Source organism: Adiantum capillus-veneris, chromosome 29, assembly GCF_014529385.1.
Source record: "Adiantum capillus-veneris isolate H3 chromosome 29, ASM1452938v2, whole genome shotgun sequence".
In the NCBI taxonomy this organism is placed as follows: Eukaryota; Viridiplantae; Streptophyta; class Polypodiopsida; order Polypodiales; family Pteridaceae; genus Adiantum; species Adiantum capillus-veneris.
In genome coordinates, this window is record NC_140959.1 from 114,480,890 (window position 1) to 114,497,739 (window position 16,850).

General features: G+C 44.4%; 1 protein-coding gene across 2 annotated transcripts in view; it reads right to left on the bottom strand.

Annotated features, from left to right (window-relative positions):
- Positions 1 to 1,112: 1,112 nt before the first annotated feature.
- Positions 1,113 to 16,850, bottom strand: part of LOC147419794 (uncharacterized) — a 111,887-nt gene continuing 96,149 nt past the window's right edge. Inside the window, exon 7 of one of the 2 annotated variants that reach the window (XR_015187156.1) lies at positions 1,113 to 1,833. The gene's annotated coding sequence lies outside the window, so the exon portion shown is untranslated. The remainder of the gene's footprint in view (positions 1,834 to 16,850) is intronic. The other variant, XM_086506028.1, reaches the window with a different exon arrangement.

A 16,850-nucleotide genomic window follows, 5' to 3' on the forward strand; every position in this document is an offset into this window, starting at 1 on the left:
AGGCACCAAATTAGCAATCCACAATCATCAATTAGCAATTGAAACTCGTCAAATTCATGTGCCACCAATTCTTAAAAATTTTGACATTACGACGACGTGAAAATGAATAATCGCAAAATTTTCAATCCATAACATCAACATTGCATTGCATCCACATAGCATAGCATTGCATTACATCACAGTACATTGTATCATGGTTGGATTTCTACACAATTCTACACATCGTTAGATTCTAAGGAGGTTGAAAATACCACCTTAATTACTATTCCATTGAAGATCAATTGAATGGTCGAATGCTCCAATTCTTCATAGCAAATTAGTAAATTAACAAAAATTAGTCAAATTAGTAAGGGGTTAGTGTGAAATTAGAGTGTGTAAACACACAATTGATAAGATACGATTACACATTAGGTAATTATGAACACAATGCTTCATGCACACACATTCGAAATCCACAAAAACATAAACACATAAGTGAAATTAGTGAGGGAACACATTCGATTATGCCACAATTACACTAGCGTAGGCCATCGTTCTCGGCAACAACGCCAAATGTTGGGGGTCCCATTGTTGCAATAGCTCCAATGACCAACAAAATTATCAATCCGGAGGAATGAGCTACCTTGCTAGGGCATGGAAACACTCACACGCTTAGTGAGATAATCGTGGCAACACAAATGGTTAACTCTATGAGGTGAGCTTCTCGGCCTATGGAGGAGCTAAGCCACAATGAAAGGTAATCTCCATATCCAATTCTCTTCACCTCTAATCAACCCAATCACATACACTACGATTGCAAAACGCACACAACACTAATCCATCATGCAACACACTAATCGCAAGCACACATACACAGATCTATCGAGCACCACACTCCAATCAAACCTACATGCATACACAAGTAAAAGAGGGAAATCACACAAAATTAAAGAGGGATTAACCACTAATTAGTTAAGATCTAGTTAATCTAAGCATTATAGGCAATCATAAGAAGCATGAGAGAGGCATAGTAAAAGAGAATGAATCATTGATTAGTGTTAATCAAGTCTCAGGAGCAAGGAGAAGCTCAAAAACTCCATAGCCACACACCTTAAGAGCTCTCACCAAAGAGTGCTCTCAACCAATGAGCTTGAGAACCCTAATTTCTTCTACACACTACCTTATATACCTAGGGTAAAAATATGCAATGTCCGGGCATCCAAGGCCTTTAGGGCTCCACCACTTATTGTATATGCAACTTAGTCACAGTAACTGACCTATTCTTTACATCTTGGAACTCCCATTGAGCCCGTAACACATTAAAAATATTACAATAGCTTGAAATAAATCGAGAATTTACAATACGTGACCAGTTTGGGAAAACGTGAAAAATGTATAACTTCAATCTTTATTGTTTCTTCGTATTCATCCTCGATGTGTATCCGTACGTCTTTGGTCTTTAGCAGCTTCTGTTAGCTGACGTTGACTTAGTTAACAAAAACACAAAGGCGCAAGCTTTTGTAACTCAGATTTGGGTTTCAAAGAAGTTGACTCAAGCACAAAGAGGTCAAGAGTTCATATGGATTCCCAAAACAGTTAAAGTATCAACTCTCAAATTTTGGATCTCATCCTTAACCAAGTGTACAAGAGCTGAAGCAAAGACCGATGAAGTCTCACACAAAGACAAGGTGGATCCCAAAAAATTCTCTTCAAACACAAATAAAGCAGGGACAAGTATGGATTTCCAAACGAGCAGCATCAACGAAGTAGCCAGTATTCACAAAGAGGTGGGTCCCAAAGGAAACCAATAACACTGCTGTTACTGCACCGCCGCTTGAATTCTTCCAATTCCTCCTACGATTACAGTATAGTTAGCAAAGAACCCACTCTGACAAACAATGCCAAATATGACAACCAACCACAAGGCTAAAATACTTTCAAAAGCATCAAATAGATAAGTAAGCCTTTGAAAAAAGCTCTACAACCTTCAATCAAACAAACAACATAGGAGCTTCAAAGAACATCACATTGCTTAGAATTGGAAGCTTCGCCAACAAATGCCAATAAGCAAATTGCTTATACCCACATCTTGCATAGCATAAACCTTTTTAATGCATTGACTATGTATGCATAATAGGGCTACATTACAAGGCCTACATAGACACAAATTTTGATTGCCCAAGCACAACACATACCCTTGGCAATACCCTGTCGTCAAGGAGGACTCCAAATAGGAGGGGGGGAGGCATTCTAAATGCGGACCTAATATTATGAATATTAGAGGGCAATGTTTTGTGAGTTTTATTGAATTTTTGCGTTTGATTGTGACATTTTGTGACAAAATTCAGAGTATATGCCCTCATAGTAGAGTTACAAGAGGAATATGGGGACAAAAGCCATATATGAGACCCTAGGGACATTGTACATTGTACCTAGCGTTTAGATTTCTATCAACTTGACTTTGCTTTTTGAGCTGAGTTGAATTATGGTTTTATTTAGTTTTTTTTGAGATTTTCTTGAGAAAACCATAAGAAACAACCATAATGCAGATGAAGAAAAGATTGAAGAGATGTCAAGTAGTACAAAGAGAATCAGGTACAAAAAAATGACGAAACTTCATGAGGTATGCCTCAAAAGTCATACACACAATGGGTAATGTTAGAGGTAAGAAAAGAATGATGATCAGTCTTCAACAACAACATGAGACAACATGACTAAGAATGGTGATAAAAATCTAGGATGGACTACAAGGAAAAAGAGAGTTGGTGATGCGACTAAACGAAAGCACCCATCAAGTGTAAAGTTGCCTATCAGCCACTTCATGCAACTACAAGGGCATATACAGGGAGTAGATCTTTATACTGTAAATCTTCTATCTTGTATGTGACTTAATAAAGCCTAACAAACAAAAGGGACCAACAATACTGACAAGAATAAAAGGGGCAGAGATGACGGTTCACTCATCTATTGTGATCGATGTCTGCAGGAGCAACCAGGGATCAAGCCAAATTCTGGTCATCATCATTGGTTCTACATCTGAATGGCTGACAAAAGGTATCATAGACATCAATCATTTTCCAGACTAAAATCCGATAAGCTAAGCTTCGAAAGCCAAATGTAAGTCCAAATCAAGCTCAACTTTTGTCAGAAGGCAGTGCATAGAGAGTACAAACTAAGGGTTTCAAAAAAAAAGGATCTAGCCTCTAGCCAAAGATGCAATTTTTTCAAATATGAAGCCATGAAAGCCATCTACATACCTTGTACATCACATATATGAGTTTTGAAGACAAATGGACAATGATATCTCATAGATGTCGATCATCTATCACGAATGATGTCGGATAAAGCCCTTTTGAAGCAAGTTACTAACTTGGGAAATTAACTGGGGTTTGTCGGGCTATAATTAAGTCATGTATCAAGTAGAAGCAGAATAATGATTTACAAAGCACACAAAAGCTAACAGTGTAAAATGCGACTTGGATCACCTTGATGCAGGAACACGGGAGTCACCAACAAAGAAGAGCAAACACAAGTGGTAGACACACCAACCTTTGCAGGGTTACATATCTTGTCCTTGATGAGGCGGTTCAATTACTCGACATGGGTTTTATCCTCTAATCAAAAATCATCTCCCAGATTTGGCCTCCTGACAACAAGACTTTGCACTGGAGTGTAACTTGGCCTAAAGAAGTTGAAGGTTTAGCCATCAAATTTATGTAGAATCCTTGCAAAGCTATCATTGGTTCACAAGATCTAAAAGCCAATCACTCAATTCTACAGATTGTAGAAATGAAAATGAGAGACACAAAATTGGCAAATGTTCGTCATCAATTATAATTTTCTTGAATCATGTGAAGACTATGTACATTGGATTGCACGAACAGGACAAGCTCGGGCAAAGGCTAGAGCCTCTACTTTCTTCACGACAGCAAAACGCCAACAAAGACCACATCGACATCAACAACCAGGTCATGCCAGGGACGACATGAACACAGAGAGGGGAGTGTTGACGGCTAGGTCAACAACACGCCATAACTCAATTTCCATACCAAAGCCTTATTCGTTGAGAGTCATGAAATGCTACGGATTATGGTTAGAAACATGAATTGTAATAAGTAGGTAGTCTAGTTGTAGAAGCCAAGGTACAATGGCACTTCTAGATTGTAAATACCAAGCCATTTGACCCCTCAAAACTCTATTTTTGGTTAACCTAAGGTAGCCTTAGTATATAAGGTACCTATGTCACTTTTGTAAAGAACTTTTTATCATAATCATAAGTTTTGACCTGTCCTCGACTATGTGTGAGAGAGCAAGAGAGAGAGTGTGAGCTTCATCCTGGAGCTACTCCCCGCTTGCTCATCACATTGTAGATCCGACTGCACCATCATGCTAGCCTCGGCAAGAGCTATGCGACAATGCCAAGCATTCCTCGCAGAACGGATTGAACACGCTCGCGCATCTACGAGCTATTTGTGTCCGTAAGTGTATATCAAACGATGTTTATTTTCTGTGTGCAAGTAGTCATTAGAATCGTAGCAACATAAGCTACGCATAGCTACTCATATATTTCAGTTTCGGGCACTTTCAGAATCCGGCTGTCTTTGTATGTGTTTTTCGCAGATGGGTTTAGAGCTAGGGTTTTGGGTGTAGAGGCTTAGGGACATGTGTATCCTAGGGAGAGGATTGTGTTCCTTAGGTTTCGTGCGATTCTGGCATGATTTAGTTAGTTTCCTTCCGCTTGTGTGTATGTGGGTAGGTGGTCTAGTTGAGAGTAGTAAGGATGGTGTTCCTTAAGTTTCGTGTGATTCTGGCATGATTTAGTTAGTTTCCTTCCGCTTGTGTGTATGTGGGTAGGTGGTGTAGTTGAGAGTAGTGAGACTCTATATTATGGTTTAGTTGGCCTTCTAGAGTGTTGTATGTGTAGGATGGTCTTAGCCTGACAAGCTAAAGAGATTTCCTACGTGTGCCTATCATGTCATATGTGTCCTTGATTGACATTATGTTGATCTAGGTTGTGTTACATGCACTTTATGGGTAGTGTGATTCGCTCCCACAACAAGGCTTCAAACACTTTGTGCTTGAAAGTTCTTTGAAGCTTCTTATATGTTTGACTAGGAGGGGGTTGATAGCTATCAAGATCAGAAACTATCAGAGTTCTTCATGCAAGAAGCCATCAACTACTTTTTTCAAGAGGAACAAGTGTGTATGAAGGATATGCTTGAGCGTTGGGTGTAGCTTGTTCAATGAGCTTTCTTATGAGGGGCAAAGGCTTGAGGTACTCTTGATTTGGGTAGAGGGACTGGGAGAGAGGAGAAAGGATTTTAATGAAGCAACTCAAATTGGTTAATGCCTTTAGTGGCCATGATCGGACTACCAAGTGTATGCAATGTGAGCGGAAGGGGTTTGCAAGTGGAAAACATGAGATAATATATTCTCAAAAAAGTCACCAACCAAAACATAAGAGGGTGGAGGAGGGATGACCAAGAGGGGCGCAGCTCGCTAGTCTCAACGAGGGAAATCGAGGAAAATTTCAAATGGGTAGAGCTAAATCCCCATGATTAGGCCTAGAGAAAGGATTTTAACGAAGCAACTCAAACTGGTTATTGCCTTTAGTGGCCATGATCGGACTGCAATGTGAGCGGAAGGGGTTGGCAAGTGGAAAACATGAGATAATATATTCTCAAAAAAGTCACCAACCAAAACATAAGAGGGTGGAGGAGGGATGACCAAGAGGGGCGCAGCTCGCTAGTCTCAACGAGGGAATCGAGGAAAATTTCAAATGGGTAGAGCTAAATCCCCATGATTAGGCCTAGAGATGAAGGCCTCTAGATCTTACCTTCAAATTGGAAGCTTGGAGAGTTCAAAAGAAAAGAAAAGTTTCTTGGTTTTTTCAATCACGAGATTTAGCATTAAAGAACAAACAATGACTTGAAGGTAGGATTTATCTCCAAATCTGAACAAAACCAACCAAACATTAAGACCTTTGCCACTGGCAAGCCAAAAGAGGGAGCCTATCCTAAGTCAAGTCTAGAGCTTGTGCTACAACCAATAAAAATGCACGCCCTACCTTCACCCTTGACACAAGCGAATATGCCCAAAATCATTGTGTGCTAATTGGATGTCAAATGCATGCCCATCCTGAGGAGATTTTTATGGAAAACCAAGCTTTGGCTACCCAAGGTTGGGTGCTCACTTCATCAACTAATCGCTACCATTCGACACATTAGGTGTTGCCAATTCTGTTGTTTCTTATCATTTCGTGTTATGCATGGTGTGTAAAGGGGCTGCCCATTAGGAGTTGGTTGGAGATAGAGTGGTCGTACAAGGGTGGCATTCATGGTACTAGTGTGTGAAAATTCAATAACACAAATAATGCTAGGAAAGTTTAAAATTATTTATATCACTTGCATACAATGAATACAAGGTTGCCACTTTTATAAGCATTGGAATTTGAGTACATCATGGCTAACATAGTCATGGGTTGCATCATGCAATGCGTCATGGGTTGCATCATGCAATGCGTCATGGACATGGTAGACATGAAAACACATCGTGAGGCATCATGCTAATACATCATGGTCATATAATTGAGCATAGAGATATGTTGCACAATTTGCCATTAGCATAGGCTTACCAAGAAAATATAGGTGTGAGCCAATGAAGGGACGAATGCTTGCTCTATAGAATTGGCATCCTTAGGATTATGGCCAAGAATGTTCAATATTAGGGTAGCTATTTCCTACTTTCACGTAAATGATTTAAAGTTGAATTACTCCTTAGAATCCTAAACTTGTGATGGGCATGGTTTTATTTTATAAAAAGGACTTGGTTTACATGTAGTGGAGCACATTGTATCCTTATACACAATTTATGGCACAACAATCTTCAAAGAAACCTTTAAAACAAATAACGAGTAACATCATAAGTTTCATATGAGGAGGAAATTGACCATCTTTCAATGATATGAGAACAATTGTAAGTAGGAATGCATGATTGGCAAAAACCATATATACTTTGGGATTGATTCATTAAAACCGAGAATGAAACATGCTCGCTTTGAAATTTGTGAAATTGTTGTTGGTCAAAATCAAAATACATGCTTGGATAGGATTCTAAATCCAAATTAAGAATGATATATGACAAGTTTTGATTATTTACCTTGGGATATGACATAACAATTGTGGAGTATGTTTTTAATGTATTGGACCCTTACCATTATTTTTTTTTCATTTTCATTTCCTTTTTTTGCACATTTTCATAAAGGTCAGTTCGCTTTGAAGCTTTCCCCCTTCAAAGAACCGTTGGATGTCGGCTAAAAACTAAGAGTTTTGGTATGTCATTGCTTCTTTTTTGATAGGGTCCTCTATCCTTTGGGCTATGTGAGCTAGACAGCCAAGCCAAAGCATCGTTTTCATTTAGTAGCCGAAGCAACCTAGAATGGTTGCACATGCAAATATTTTGCATATATATAAACAGTACATCCAAACCAAGAATTGGCAAGGCAACCATTCTAAAAATTACCAGCAGTGAACTTGTAGCGCGGATAATGTGTCGTGCTCTCTACAATGGGTGGTCCTCAGTGCAATGTGCGTGACAATCTCACTCAAACAACATGAACAGAAAGGAAACAATAGACATCAACAGAGCTCACAAAGACACAACAGCAGACCAGAACATATGACTCGACTATCTCAAAGACTGATACAGACTCTGGCATGGCAGCACACTCTGCTCCAGCCCAAGACTCACAGGTACAATGGGGGCGTCGAGGCTCAGATGTACCGGGATGGTGAAGATGTGCTCTGTGAATCAACTCACTCTAGACGACTACGTACAAGATAATGCAACTGGCCCAAAACGACTACTCATATGTACAACCATAAAGAGCCACCAACGGCTCATAAATATCCAGTCAGCTAACCTGGCCACGATGTCCACTAGACCACCGTCGGTACCTTGCCACGTGTCACTCCCCAGCCCAAAGGGTCCGTCCAGTGTGAACCAGACCAACTGTAACTAACTGTCCAGTTGTCTGTCTGTCCTGTGAAGTGACACTATAGCCCTGCTCTACAGGTTGCCCGCCACAAGACTGGTCACCGTCTCGGTGAACCAAACCCTGAAAAACTGCAAAAAGTAACCATATGTACAATGAAAGGAGTAGCAAGTAGTGCGGTCCTGTCATCCAAGAGAAAGTGTCGTCGCCACTGCCGCACCGGAAGTCTCGACGTCCGGGGGAGTCATCAAATCGATCGTGTAACGTTGCGGTTGTTGGACTATGTTTTGAACAAACTGGCTCCCTGTGGTTGGAGAAGCCACCTGCTCCACAACGGATGGAAGCACCTACCCTGAAGTGTACTCCGGACGCCTAGTGACACAACCATGGCGGTGTGCACCAGCAGCACCGTCACAGCAAGGAACGCTCTGTGGTATCTGACCTTGAGGCCCCAATGAAGTATAGTACTGGACTGGGGGCTGCGTATACGATCCCAAGAATTGCTGAGAGGGACCTGCTATGCTCCTACATACCCTGCAGGTGTCTGGACCTGTGTCCCTGGCTGTGTGTACGATCCCAAGAACTGCTGAGTGAGACCTGCTGCTCCTGCATATCCATACCCTGCAGGAGTCTGTACCTGAGTCTAGACCTCTGTCCCTGGCCCAGTCCATCTGTATCCCACAGGAACCTGTGTGGACCTATTACCATACAAAAGCGTCTCTTGAAATCCTGATAGTTGTGCTCTTAGGTCGTCAATAATCTTTGACTTAATCTTCAATGCTTGTTGTAGTGCGAAAATCGTAGCATCTCTATCTGCGATGGCACTCTCGGCGACTCTCGGAGATCCTTCCATAGCTGAATATGTGGCGGAGTGACGCTGGTGCGTGGCAGCTAGCTGCTCTGTACCTAGTTCTATGGTGCCAATAGCATCCCGTGAGTCCTGAAGTAACTTCTCAGAAAGCTGAAATAGAGAAGTAGAGTCGAGCATCCCTGAAGATCCCTCAGATGCATGGGATGTTGGAGGACGTGTAAGTGGCACAGCCGGCGAGCTAGGAGGTGGTACAACTGGTGTGGTAGGTACCTCTGAGATGGTTATTGTAGATGGAGAGTGAGATATGTTGACTGGAGTATGAGTGAAGATGGGAGAAGAAGGGAGAGGATCCTGTAAGGTCGCAGCGGCCACCCTGCTCTGAGGAGGGGCGGAAGTAGAGACTGGTGCTGGTGCTGCTGGCACAGTAGAACTAGGGGTAGAAGTAGATGGAGTGTGACTAGGAAGACGCGTCACCCTAGTCTACTCGCTCTCTGAAACTAGCAAGGAGAGTAAAGACTGCACTGTATCCTTCGCCACTTTTGCCTTTATCTTCTTTCTCTTGGTAACTGTAGGGTCAGCCTGAATGCTTACAGATTTTCTTTTCCCTTTCGAGGGTTCCTGTGGATCTTCAATATTTATGACCCATGCCAAAAGAGGTGCTGCAAAACATTTGAAGCTTAACTGCACAGATTGCACTTGGGCCCGAATCTTCTGGCCGTAGACTGCAATGAGGTAAAGAGAATCTGGTGGAATCCACACGGTATGGTGTGGATTAAACAGTAGAGGCCGTCGCAGTGGGAGAAGATAGTGGGAAGATCATTTTTTTCTTTATCTTCTTTGGCTTCTCTAGCGAGAAAGTAATACCTGAAGATTGCCAGAATCCGTTTGTTCCTTTCATAGTTTGGGTGATCCGAGCTGAGCAGTTCTTGACATGCTTGAATTGTGGCATCCTTGGACAGCTTAGAAAAAGTGCGTGTAGCCGGCTTCACAGATGGAAAGCTAGTCATTCCCATGGCATGGCCAAGCCTCTCAGCTGTCAACTTGTGGCCCCTTACTTTGGGAAAATCCTTTAACATTTGATGTATCATCTCCACAGGAACAGTGTTAGGTAGATTGGCATCACCAGAGTGTGCAGCTGAGCATTGGAAAATACCTTGCTCAGAGATGGTCGAGGCTGTTGTAAATAAAAATCCAAAGAGAACGCGGTGCGATTTTTGGATGTTGCGGGCCTCTTGATTATATGACTCATGATTGGTTGTTTCCCTTTCTTTTGAGTTGTTCTTGTATGGTCCTCTTGATCACTCGAAGCATCTGACTCGGAGTGTGCTTAGACTCAGAGGGCGAGTCTGCTTTGTAGCTTTCATCACTGGGGTCGCTGGAAGTTATGTCATCCAAGCCGTGTCTACTGCTTGCTGACATCTCCTCACTCTCTGATTCCTCTGATTCTACAGCCACAGCTTTCTTCTTTCGCAATAATTATTTTTCGCTGCTACCACCTTCTGCTGTCTGTTTCTTGCTACCTCCTGCCATAGTGAGTGCAGTTGGTAGAATGTTCAAGTACGAGATCTCGACACATGAAGAGTAGAAGATTCTATAGACGCGTTTTGGAGATTTCTGGTAGATTTTTGGTAGGGAGCATTGTTGAGATTTCTAGTAGGTGCGTTTTGGAGATTTCTGATGGATAGGTGCGAAGGGCAGAGAGGGTAGGGCAGGTAGAGAGAGGGTAGGGGGCGAGGGAGAGAGTAGGGCGAGGGGGCGGGTAGAGGGTAGGGGCGAGGGGGTGAGTATGGGAGAGGGTAGGGGGCGAGAGAGAGAGAGAGAGAGAGAGAGAGAGAGAGAGAGAGAGAGAGAGAGAGAGAGAGAGAGAGAGAAAGTAGGGCGAGGGGGTGGGTAGAGGGTAGGGGCGAGGGGTGAGTATGGGCGAGGGGGTGGGTAGGGTAAGGCGAGTGGTGAGAGAGTAGGGGCGAGGGGGTGGGTAGAGGGTAGGGGCGAGGGAGAGAGTATGGGCGAGGGGCTGGGTAGAGGGTAGGGGCGAGGGCGAGGGTAGAGGGTAGGGCCGAAGGGGGTGGTAGGGTAGGGGCGAGGGGGTGGGTAGAGCGTAGGGGTAGAGGGTAGGGGCGAGGGGGTGGGTAGAGGATAGGGTAGGGGCGATGGGGTGAGTAGAGGATAGGGGCGAGGGAGAAGGTCGAGGGTAGGGGCGAGGGGGTGGGTAGGGGGTAGGGGCAAGAGTAGTGGGAGGTATGGAATCTGACGAGTTTGCAGCTACACCGGGAAGAGAAGAACGCAATGGGCAGATACACGGGAAAAGAAGAAAAGAAGGAAGAGAAGCTGATGCTTGCAGAGTGGGATAATTTAATATGTTGGTATTGAAGCTTAGAGAAAAGAAGGCGATTAGGGATTAAGGCTCGCCCAAGCAATTTTTACTCTTACTCGTAGCCAGTTTTGGAGCACAAAAGTAAAGAAGCTCTAATGGCCCATTCCTGGAGCTAGAATAAGAACTTTACTGCTAATGGGACCAAAGGTTTCAAAGACGGTCCTACAGTCTTATCTGACATAAACTCTACCATTTTCTTCACATAGACATTAGTGAATGCTTAGCCTCATCCAGTCCCTGATTACATATCGTTCACTTTCTCAATCGCCATCTGAGCAGAGTCCACTTGTTCCAACTGAACAGAGCCACGACCCTTGGAGACTCCCGACTATAAGCTTAACTGGAAAGACCTTAATACTTAACGGCAAATAACACTGAGGATAGAAACAATTCGAGAAGGAGTGTTTGGACTGAAGAAGTTCAATACAATACGCAATTACCAAGACTTAGTGGAGAAAAGATACCTTAGGAGGAAAATGCGGAAACTTCTACAGACATAGCAGAAACTGAGACAGTAGCAGAACACCCATTCTGGTGGAAAGATAGTGGGGAGGTGAGAGATGGGATATAGAACCTACAGATGGCGGAATAGTTTCTTAGTTGTAGACCGTTTACTCAGAGGAGTAATAGCACTTGATTCTGGAGCCATTTACCAAAGACAACGGAACACCGTTCAAAGTTACTAACTGGACTGCTCCTTGTGGCAAAATTTCATGTACCCTGAATGGCCCTTGCCAGGCTGGAACCAGCTTCTTGGCTTTCTTTAGATACTTAGCTTGATAGAGTAGCACCAGGGAGCCTTGCGTTATTTTCGTCCTTCGGAGATGGCGATCATGCCACGCTTTGCGACGAATCTGCTCGGCTTGGAGAGCATGTGAAGCTAACCTCCTGCTTTCTTCTAACATTGAGAGACAAGAGAAGTTTGCTAAAGTAATCCCAGCTGTGACACGAACACTTCCCACTCTTGCTGAACCTGAGTTGAACTCATATGGTGCAATTGCTTCTAAGCCAAAAGCTAACTGGAATGGGGTGTAGTTAGTGGTTGCCTTGAAGGAGGTGCGATAAGCCCAAACTGTGCCGAGGATAGCCTGAGCCCAAGATGTTGGATGCACATGACAAGCTTTTTTGAGAAGCGTGATTAGCACTTTGTTAGTGCTTTCAGCCTGCCCATTTGCTCGAGGATAGTAAGAGCAAGATTTGCGATGAAAAATCTTGTAATTCGTGAGGAGAGTGGAGATCAAGTCGTTGACAAAATGACTACCTCGATCACTGGTGACTTCCAGAGGACATCCAAACCTGCAAAAAATATTTTCATACAAAAATTTTGCGACAGTGGCGGCTGTACAGTCGATGGTAGCCACCACTTCGGCCCATTTTGTTGCATAATCTGTTGCTACCAAGAGATACTTACGATTGCCTGGTTGAGCAGATGGAGTAACTGGACCAACAAAGTCCAAGCCCCATCTCTCAAAGAGCAACCACGCCATAGATACCTGCAGAGGGCGATTTTATTGCTTGGTAGGCTTCGGCGCACATCGCTGGCAGACATCACACATCTTGACATGAGCAATAGAATCTCAAAATATATAGGGCCACCATAAGCCTGTCTGTAAGATTTTTTGCGCCGTGATGTGACCAGGGTAGTGGCCACCTGTAGGACCACTGTGTGTATCCTCCAGAATGTGGTCTACTTCATGAGGGGAGACACACCTGCGCAGCACACCATCTGGCCCAGATTTGTAGAGTTGTCCGCCAATCAAAGAGAACGGTCTAGACTTCAGCAAGAGTCTTCTTTTTTGCAAGGGAGAAGCATTCTCAGGATATAGGCCAGTAGAGAGCAGATGTAACACATCTCCATACCATTCTGGGGTTGTGTCCACCTTAAAAAGATGACTCAGGAAAATCATCATCAACCCCAGTATTGGGCTCACCTGTGTGTATGCGAGAGAGATGGTCGGCCATGACGTGCCGCTTGCCTGGACTAAGCACTACTTCGAAGTCGAACTCCTGGAATATGAGTAGCCATCTCCACACTCTTCCTGCAACTTGGGGTTTATTCAGAAGATAGCGTAGCGCATGATGATATGTGATGATAGTGAAGTGGACCCCTAACAAGTAATGACGAAACTTTTGTAAAGAATACACCATAGCCAAACCTTCCCTTTTGATGGTGCTATAGTTGCGCTCTGCTTTGGTGAGCAAGCGACTTGCATAGTGAACAGGACGATCCAGGTTGTACTCTTTACTAGGCTGAGTCAGCACAGCCCCCACAGCCAGTTGACTGGCATCCGTATGCACATGAAAAGGAAGAGACCAATCTAGAGCCACTAAAATAGGTGCTTCAGTGAGGCACTTTTTGAGGTATTCAAATGCTTCAGCCTCAGGTTTTGACCATTTAAAGGGTACTGCAGCACTAGTGAGTCGGGTCAATGGTTGAGCCACTTGTGCATACATCCGTATGAACCTACGATGATATCCTGTGTGGCCTACAAAGCTCTGAACACCTTTTGGATTGATAGGAGGTGGTAACTTCAAGATTGCCACGATCTTCTCTGGGTCTGGTGCTAAACCTTTGGCAGACACCACATGGCCTAGAAGTGTGCCCTCAGTGACCAAAAAGTGACAGTTGTTAGGATTGAGTTTTAGCCGTGCCTCTCTGCACCTGGAGAAGACAGTAGAGAGCTGAGCGAGGTGTTCCTCTAGATTTTCCACTGGGGTTGAACATTGAGCACCTGAGAAGGTCGAAAAATCGTCCATGAAGATGCGAAGATGATCCGTAAGCAGCGGACAAAAGATGAGATATACCACTCGATTGAAAGAAGGTGGAGCGTTTTTCAACCCAAAAGACATTCTAGTGTAGATAAAAATACACCAGGGAGTAACAAAAGCCGTTTTCAGCTGATCACCTGGATGGATGCCTAACTGATTGTACCCACTACACCCATCCATGAAACTATACAAAACATGCCCTGCTACATCTTCGAGCACACGCTCAGTGAAAGGTGTGGGAAAACCATATGGAATAGTTACCTTATTTAGTGCGCGGTAATCTACACACACCCGAATTTTATTGGACTGCTTCTTAGGCGCTATCACCATGGGTGATAACCACTCTGAGTGCTCCACAGGTACAATGATCCCTGCCTCTTGCATTTTTTCGAGCTTTGACTTGACAGCCTCTGCATACTTCGGGTTGAGCTTATAAGCTCGGCCTCTGACAGGCTTAGCCCCTTCAATCAGAGGGATTGTATGGAGACCCAATTCTGGCGAAATCCCTACCAAATCCTTGTAGGACCAAGCAAAAACATCCTTAAACGAGTGAATAAAAGAAACTACTTGGTCAAGTAATGCGGGATGCTCCCATAACCAAGCTGCTAAGAGGACATGCTGAGGGTTGTCAGGGTCGCCTAGGTTGACTTTTTTGACAGCGTCAGGAGGTGTAATTGTGGAGGGTACATCAGAAGTTGAAAAATAAGCTGCCTCTGGGAGCTTCGAGACATCATGTGCTGGCGTTTGATCGATTGGAAACTCCGCATACTCTTCTTGTAACCATCCTGGTGGAAGCTCATCGAAGGGTAAATCTTCAGACACAGACATAACAGAGTGCTTTTGAGTGGGCGGGGCATCCGACCTGGGAGATGTTAGAGGAAGGGGGGAATCATTTGCGAGTTCATGCAGAGGAGATTTTTTTCCCCTTCGGTGATGTGTGATAGGTTCCCCGAGGCCGAGGGCTTCCATAGGAGGATCATCTGAATCCTGAGAATTTGGGGCTGACCCATGTACTTCTTGGACTGGTCCACTGTCTACTGTAGGACTACTGTCTACTGTAGGACTTCCTAACATCTGTGTCCGCCTGAGGAGTTAGAAGAGATAGTATTACCGGTACATGTGAGTTTTGAATAGAGACCACAGAGAATGGCATCGAGCCGGTAGCTTCCAACCACTGCAGCAGGTCTTCGTCAGACCCGTCAGGTGGGATGGGCTGCTCAGGGTCGGGATTGGACTGTACTGACAGTGAGCTGTGATGAACCACTAGATCCATACCTCCTTCGAGCCGAATTGGTTGCATGGGGGAGCCAGGAGTATGTATCCACATGGCGTCGTTGCCCCAATCATGAAGTGTCTTAGTATGCCTCAACCATGGTCGGCCAATCAGCAAAGGAAATCCTCCCTCCACTTGAGGAAGACTGACCACCACAAAATCCAAGCTAAATGTGAAGTCTTGTATCATCAGAGGCACCTTCTCTACTATGCCCACAGGATAGACTGTCCTCTGGTCTGCCAATGTAACAGTGAATGGAGCAGGGCAGGTAGGGTGCAGACCTAAGGCCAACATAGTAAATTCTGGCATCAGATTGATCCCAGCTCCACCATCCACTATGACGCTTGAGAATTGATGCCCAAGAATAGACACGGTGAGACGAGGACTTTTATAGTCGGTGAGGGGAGCAGCTAGATATGAAATCATGTAGGACTCCAAGGGCTACACAGGTAGGTGCCCGCCACTAGGCCATGCACCAGAGTACAGAGACTGGATGATGGAAAGGGTGTCACTTCTAAAATTTGCATCAAGTCGAAGCATGTCGTACAGTGACACTTGCTGAAAAGTGTTTTTCAAGATAGACTCTGTTGTGGGCTTGTTTCCTTTGATTAGAGCTTGTTCAGGTACCTTAAGCTTCTGCAAGCCCTCTACTGCTTCGATGAAAGCACCATCAATATCTGATAGAAGCGAGGTAGGTTGGCTCTTGACACTACCTGCTGGTTTGTCAGCTACTACTGGAGTTTGACTCATTTGTGTGACAGGAGATGGAAAGATTGGACCACCAAGGAGGCCGAGGCCAAGAGCAGCTCTCTGTGCCCGTGTGAGCACCCCAGCCGGCTCTTCCACTTGCTTCAACCCTTCTTGAGAGGCAACTACAAGAGTGGAAGGCGGTGCCTGTGGAATGGAGCTTACTGTGATGAGGTTAAGCTTTGGAAATGTAAACTCCTCCTGGTTCTGGCTTGTGCTTGCAAATGTGGACACTCTTTGTTTTGGGCAATCCTTACTATAGTGATCCTTAGCTTCAGGGCAATGTCTGCAAGGCGGGGACCCTTCTGGTAAAGGACATTTGCTCTGATAGTGTCCATACTCCCCGCACCTGTAGCACAAAATTGGCCTATTTGAGGGGCGAGGTGGCCTCTGCCCTTGCTGCATGGGACCGGAGGCTGATGTGGAGAAGCTTTGGGGAACTGAAGGAGTACTAGCATGATAAAAGCTGGGAGATGCAAAGTTATTGTGCATACCTTGCTGCATAGGAGGTGTTGTCAGCAGAGGTGGCAACGGGTTTTGATGGCCATAGGGTGAGACCATGCTTGATGCAGGTGCTAGCCCTTGTTGGAGAGAAGGACCTAGACTTTGTTGCATTTGCCGCAACCCCTTGATATAGTAGCAATCCTTGTCTTCGTGCCCAGATTTTTCGCAAAAGTGGCAATAAGCCCGGAGGGGACAGTCCTGTGGAGGATGCCCTGGAGAGCGACATGAGCTGCACCATACCACAGCCTTAGTCTCTTGTTAAGACCGAAGCTCTTCTAGCTCTCTCTTGATTTTGATCCAAAGCCTCAAGATGTGGGGGTTGCTCCTGGCGAAGAGAGATATTTTTCTCCTATCGAAGAGCGCATTGTAGTTTTAGGGCTTCAAGTTCTCTACGTAAAGA